The sequence below is a fragment of the Mirounga angustirostris genome, unplaced genomic scaffold, assembly GCF_029215605.1.
Source record: "Mirounga angustirostris isolate CCGP_5_RB_7025 unplaced genomic scaffold, mMirAng1.0.hap1 SCAF_8, whole genome shotgun sequence".
Taxonomy (NCBI): domain Eukaryota; kingdom Metazoa; phylum Chordata; class Mammalia; order Carnivora; family Phocidae; genus Mirounga; species Mirounga angustirostris.
This window is the reverse complement of record NW_026991716.1, coordinates 99,892,458-99,899,767: the sequence shown is the minus strand read 5'-3', so window position 1 is coordinate 99,899,767 and position 7,310 is coordinate 99,892,458. Positions and strand designations below refer to the sequence as shown.

General features: G+C 41.3%; 1 pseudogene; it reads right to left on the bottom strand.

Annotated features, from left to right (window-relative positions):
- Window positions 1-6,941: 6,941 nt before the first annotated feature.
- Window positions 6,942-7,070, bottom strand: LOC123838118 (U4 spliceosomal RNA; annotated as a pseudogene).
- Window positions 7,071-7,310: the final 240 nt, after the last annotated feature.

The window sequence follows — 7,310 nt, the reverse complement described above, 5'->3', positions numbered from 1 at the left end:
ACGCATTCAGCCACATTTATTGTTCCCCAAATCAATCTCCTTAAAAATGACTCACCCACATTCTACTTCTTTCTCTAAAAGTAGGCATTCAGAATATGAGCATTGTTGGCAATAGGCCACTTTATAGATACATCAGAGAATTTTCCATCTAGACAGAAAGCATCACTGTGCGTGTTCTGGGAAAACTTCTCAGTTACATACAATTTGCTCAGATCCAGATAAATTTCCTGATCAGATCTGTTCTAAAGAAAGGAGAAAATTGGAGAGTAAATTGCTATAGGAAATTATTTCATTTGACAAAAATCACCAAAGTGTCAGAGATTGGCAGAATTGTTAGATTTTGAGGGCTTTTTATTTTTTATTTTTTTAACAGATTTTATTTATTCGTTTGACAGAGAGAGAGAGATAGGGAGGGAGGGAACACAAGCAGGGGGAGTGGCAGAGGGAGAAGGAAGCGTCCCGCTGAGCAGGGAGTCCGATGCGGGGCTCGATCCCAGGACCCTGGGATCATGACCTGAGCTGAAGGCAGATGCTTAATGACTGAGCCACTCAGGCGCCCTGGTTTTGAGGGCTTTTTTTTTTTTTAAAGATTTTATTTTATTTTTTATTTATTTATTTGAGACAGAGAGAATGAGAGAGAGAGCATATGAGAGGGGGGAGGGTCAGAGGGAGAAGCAGACTCCCCGCTGAGCAGGGAGCCCAATGCGGGACTCGATCCCGGGACTCCAGGATCATGACCTGAGCCAAAGGCAGTTGCTCAACCAACTGAGCCACCCAGGCGCCCTTTGAGGGCTTTTTTAAAAAAAATATTTATTTATTTATTTGACAGAGAGAGAGAGAAAGAGAGAGCGCACAGAGGGAGAGGGAGAAGCAGGCTTCCCGCTGAGCAGGGACCCCGACGTGGGGCTCGATCCCAGGACCGCAGGATCATGACCTGAGCCAAAGGCAGACAGACAATGACTGTGCCACCCAGGTACTCCTAAATTTTGAAGAGTTTAATGATCATTTAATAGATGAACTAAGTACATACTTGTGTCACCAGCAAAGTGAAAACACCAAAAATGTTTTTTAAAAAAAGGGTTAAAATAATACTAAAGGAAAAATAAGATTAAATTGAACTTTATTTTGTATGTATTTATCATTTTTATTTTGATTTACAAATGGGTGCTCATACAATCTTTTTGGTGCTTAAGTCTTCTAAAAATCTAATTGTAGTATTTTCTGGACTGCAGAAATCAAGATGCTATCGGGAATGGACAAATATGTGGGCTTCCTGTGTCCTGCATACAGTGCTAGTAGAATAATGTTACCAATTTCCTTCCTTGTTTATTGATACTTAAGATGGATCCAAAGACACTCATTGACCAACAGGGGAGGCCAAATGGATAGTTTTAACAGTTGTACAGTTAAAATGAAGAGAAACATTCAAGTTACTCAATACCGTTGGATGGGTAGCACAGGCAGCTCGGCTTAAACATTGTACTAGCAAAAGCACCTTAACTCCAGTGGCATGCAAGGAGATGCAGTCCAGAGGGAGATAGGGTCTTACTGAAAATTTTAGACATTCATGGTAGATATATAAGCTAGTGGACCATGGAAGTGGCTTCTGTTTAGTGGTGAAGTAGTTAAGATTCTTACTAGTGGAATGGTTCCTCAGAACTAAAGCTGTTAAGGTAATGGATTGTAACAACCATTTATAAATTAGGTAACTTGTGGTGAGGTGGTGGGTGAGGGTGGAGACGTCTATGGTGACGGTAGTCATCCATCGCTGCCTGCTGATCGTAACGCTCACGACTGGATGAGCTGCTGCTCTTTCCATGGAGCGGGTTGGCAGTGGATAGTAACCCAAAGGAGGGTGAAGGGTCTGACAACACGTGAAAGTGGAGACCCAGTAACTCTCCATTTTTCAAGAGTTTCCAAAGAGGAATGAATACCCCCTAAAAATGGACACCTCTTTCCGAAGGGCACAAAAGATTCCACCCCATATGAGGCTGACAAGATGCCTGAGAAGAGGCTTCCCATGTGGGTAAGCAGTTCCTGGTATGTGAATTGCCACAGTACGCCTGAGGCTGAGCGCTCTTCATTAAGAACGGATCTGGAGAAATTGTATAAAATACACTCTCTTTTATGCACAGCTTAGATAAGCGAGGAAGTAAGTCAGAGTTCATTAGCGGCAAGCAACAACAACAACAAATAACTCTTATTTTTTAAAAAAGGAATTAACTAGTAAGATAAGCTATAGCTTATGTTACTGAAGGAAAAGCAAAAAATCCAAGCTGGAGAAAAATCAAGAGCCAGGTAGTGCCAGGAGTCTTAGGAGGAGAAATTGATGAACAATTTTCAGGGTTTTGCCATTAAAATGAATTGAGTTCATCTGTTCTCCAGCTGTGTGACGTTCTGTTTAAGCTATAAACATTCAAGGTCTCCCATGTCTGTTTGTCCCAGTTGGCCATGAGGGTGCTGCTTGTCCTGGAGAGGGCAGAGTACTTTACTGAGAGGTCTGGACACATAACAGGAGGGGACACTCTCCTTTCAAAGGTAAAAGTAATGTGATGTTGGCAATATGAGAGGTAAAGCTCAAAGGGAAAAACAACAGATATGCCCTGTAGCCCAGAACTATACATTCCTTTTTCAAATCTTGTCATCAATCCTCCAGTCATGCTGCTTTGTCTACTCATCTTTAGAGAGCGTAGAAAGAGGGATTTACCCCATAGCAGTAAACTTCTGCTTGGTGCCAGCATTTTCTGCAGAACTACCTCTGAATTAAGATCATTGCGTTTCATTCCTTGCCAACTCACAGGGAGTCCTAGCCAAGAGGCCACAGGCAGCTCTGAAGGTGAGATGATGTGTGATGATACCGTCACTGAGTGAGGACCACCCGCTCCAGCACTTCATTGGGCCTTCAGAGCCTGCGCAGTCCTGTCACATGTGTACTCGGGCTGCCCAACCTAGTGATGAAGTAGAACAGGTAGCACTTAGCTCATGAACAGCTCAGATTACCATTACCCAGTGACCCCAGGCTGGGGTTCAGCATCCTCCAGACCCTAGGAGGGAGTCAGGAACCATTTCCCAGGGGAAAGGAGTACTTGTGAAAGGGAACATTGTTTCATTCTAAAATTCTGGAGGTCTATGCTGTGTTTCTTTTCTCGGAGTTTAGTATAAATTACACAAATAATTCCAATCCACATAGACATAGTGAGCACCATAATATCTGCTGTATCAAAAAGGTCTAAACATCAGAGAGCAGGCAGTGTTCCCACCCATGCCAGAAATGGGTCAGAGCAGACCACCCAAATGTGATGTATATTCCCCCCAAAATTCTGAACGTGCTCAGTCCTCTTTTTTAGGGGTTGGAGGTGAAAGTTGTTGTGATTTGTCTTTTATTTTGTGGACGTTCTTCTGAAATTGATTGTGTTAGTTTTTTATTACTGCTACAATATTTCATCACAAATTTACTGGCTTAAAACAACACATATATTATCTTATGGTTCTGTGGGTCAGAAGTCCAACACAGGCCTCACTGGGCTAAAGCCCAGGTGTTGGCAAGGATGTGCTCTTTTCTGGAGGCTCCAGGGAGAATATGTTTCCTTGCCCTTTCTGGCTTCTGAAGGTTACCTTCATCCTGTGGTTCATGACCCCCTTTCTCCATATTCAAAACCGGTTAATATCACATCCCTCTGTCCTTTCTTCCATTATTACCAACTCTTTATCTTTCTGACTCAGCCAGAGAAAGTTCTCTACTTTAAGGACTCTTGTGATTACATTGAGCCTGCTAGGATATCCTGGGTAATCTCTCTATCTGAAGGTTCATATCCTTAATCACATCTGCAAAGCCCCTCCTGCCATGTAAAATAACATAGTTACAGGTCCCTGGGATTGGAGTGTAGATATCTTTGGGGGAGGGGATATTATTCTGCCTACCATAGCGATTAATCCTCATAGTGGTGTTTTTAAGAGATAACTTAATAGATCCAGATGCCAGATACCAGAAGCTGTCTGGTTCCTGTTTATTCTGAAAACTATTGTTCAGTCATCCCTTCAGTTTTATGAATCACCATCCACCATCCAATAAATTCCTTCTTTTTTTTCCCCCTTAAATTCATCAGGCTTAGTTTTATTTGCCTATGTAAGAAATTTATATAGCAGGTTGGGAAGGGATACTGAGCTTGAAGAAAAAAAAATAGCAGCTCTCCATAAGGATGAATTGGTCAAGTTTATAATGCAGGCCAGAGCAGAGAAGGAGCTGTAATTCCCTGTGGATGGGTGGCATGAAATAATGGAGGGAGACTGAATTAAGCTTAGATAGGAGTTAACACCCTTTGACTTAGTGGGCTGGGGTGAGGGGAGGGGCAATAATCAGAACCTGAAACCAAGCAGGGGTAGGCATACTCAATTAGGTCCATGTGGGAAACTGATAATCAAGGAACATCTCCCAGAACCGTGGACCCTACGGCAGCTTCCTATAAAAATGGATGTTATAGATTTGTTGATGTAAAATAAGATTGTCGCAGAAATGGAAAGGCAGGAAGACAGAGCCAGACCTCTAGGAAAACAAAAGCTAATGGAAAACAAATAAGCACATTTCAGACACGTACTTAGACTTGACAGCGTTCTGGGCTTGGACCACAGCGGGACAGGTTTGCACAGTGGTGGCAGGTAGAATGTCTGGTTAGTCTGTGCATATGTGTATATGCAGAAGGCCCTGAAACACGTGACTTTGCATTGCAACTGAAAATTTAGATACTGTTTCAAAATATGCTGGTGTCTGGGGTGAGAGTTCTTATTATATTGACTAGATATTTTCTCAGGGGTCCCAGGAAAGGGTTGGGTGGATGGCTTGCAAATGACTGATATAAAAGGAATAAATTAAGGATAAATGAGATAAGTTAGAAAGCAAAGGCTTTTTGAAGCCCTCACATGCCCTAGCACATGGGTAGGTGCTTTTCATCAGAGCAGTTAATGAGATTGATATCCACAAGTACGTGGTTTATTTTAGTAGCATCTTTTCTTACATAGACACATAATTTTGTATGGCAGAACAATTCATTCTGCACTCATTGAAATGATTTGCTATAGATAATCCTTTTCCTAAGTTGGCAATTTCACCTTATTTTAACTGCCAGTCTTTTCTGGCTATGATATTAACTCTCTGCTCGACTTGGGGTAGATCCCTTTACTTTTTTAGATTTTGCTTTTCTCATCTGTAAACATAAAAGACTATTAGGTGGATGCCACAATTCATTCACTCAATAAATATTTATCAAGCATCATGGCTAGGAGTGCAGAGATAAAAACACATCCTCATCCTCATGAGCCAGGCAAATAGGAATTTAATTTTAAAAAGTGTGGTTAGTTTCTGCATACAGACATTCAAAGGGAACTAAGGAGGTGTTGGGAGCATAGAGCTGAGCAGTGGGAAGGACAGGGAAATAGTCTGTCCTTGAAGGTCTTCAGTATGTGTGGTATCTTATCTGAGTCCAGCAATTCAGGAAGGAGTTGGGCAAAGTTGGCCTCATGTCCGAAAGCCCAGGGGGTCACTGCGGGTGTGACACCATCTAGGGGAGAGTAAATGCACGTTTGCAGTTGCAGCCTAATAATGAGATTTTTTTTTCTTCAAGCTCAGTATCCCTTCCCAACCTGCTATATAAATTTCTTACATAGGCAAATAAAACTACGCCTGATGAATTTAAGGGGGGGGAAAAAGAAGGAATTTATTGGATGGTGGATGGTGATTCATAAAACTGAAGGGATGACTGAACAATAGTTTTCAGAATAAACAGGAACCAGGCAGCTTCTGGTATCTGGCATCTGGATCTATTAAGGTTTTTGCTGGATGAGATCTTGAAAACTAGCTGGGAAAGCTGTTCAGCTCACCACCCCTCCTCTTCAAAAACATCCTATGCAAGCATTCTCAAGTTCTGACCTCTGGAAGACTCCAGAACCCACAAATCTATAAATAGATATGTCTACGACCTCACCTCCTTCTGGTCTTGTTCAAAGGTTGACTCTTTATGGAGGCCTCTGCCACTTATTCACTTAATTATTTCTTCAACTTAAAGTTAAATCTGCCATCCTGCCTTCCTGACATTACCCATCGCTCTTACTCTGCTCTTTTCCTTTTTACAAAGGACTTACATATTCTAAAAGTGTTACACAATTTAATCCTTTATCATGTTCACTGTTTTAAGTATTTCTCATGCTAGAATGAAAAGCTCCATAAAGACGAGGATTTCTTTTTTTCTTCTTTTTTTCTGACTTACACTAAGCAGTATCTGGCACATAGCAGGTGCTCAGTAAATATTTATTGATTGAACAAACCACAGAGGAGTTTAAACTTAAAGGCCATGTGGTATTTAAAGGATGGACGTAAGAGAGTATCGGAGGCAGAGACTATGACTGACGGGCGAGCACATGTCCAATCAGAGGCTATGACTGACCAGGGTAGTGGCAGAGAGCTGTGGGAGGTGGAAACGCATGCTGAGTCCTTGGTTGCCTGACTGAGAAAGTTGTACTGCACCTAAATCCATGTTGTGATGGGTAAGTAAAAAAGAATCTAAATAAAGATTGACGATCAGGCTCCTGGTAAGACATTGCAGAACTATGTGCTTACTACGAACCCTCAAATATCAGTGCTAAGGTGAGACCCTTCCAGAATTTTATACTATAAACTTCTTGCAGTGTTAGGTCAAAGGGAAAGAGACATAAATGAGAAGAAGAAAATGTGACCCGGGTGATGCTACCAAACCAAAATGAAGTGTTTAGGAAAAAAGGAAAGAACATATGGACATATAACATCATTTTAGAGAAAAATGAAAGTAAAACAAAAGCTGAAAAAAGGCCATCAATGAACAAAGGAAAAAAGAAGAGGTTTTAAGGTATGCAGCCTTTGATGCACGGTGGAACAGGAAATGAGAAATCTAGTGAAAAGGTCGGAAGATGTCTGACATTACCAGCACCATAAAACCTACAAGGCAAATTTGATTAAAAATATTTTGGGAAAAGTTTTCAATTAGCAATAATCGCGCCTCGGATAAACCTCATTGGCTATGATACTGCCACTGCGCAAAGCTGATTAAAAATATTTTGAAAGCCATTTTTATTCTGTTTTGTCCATCCCCCCCCCTTATACTCACTGGAAAAAATATCACTTTCCTTATTTTGTATGTTCTTGGAATTATAAAGCCCTGGGGTGACAGAGCTCTTTTCACACTTTCTTATTCAGTGCCATGCAAATGACAAATTGACAATAAGCACAGAAGAGCCTCTTACTAATTATAGATATGATGTCAGCTGGAAAGAGCTGGAATAAT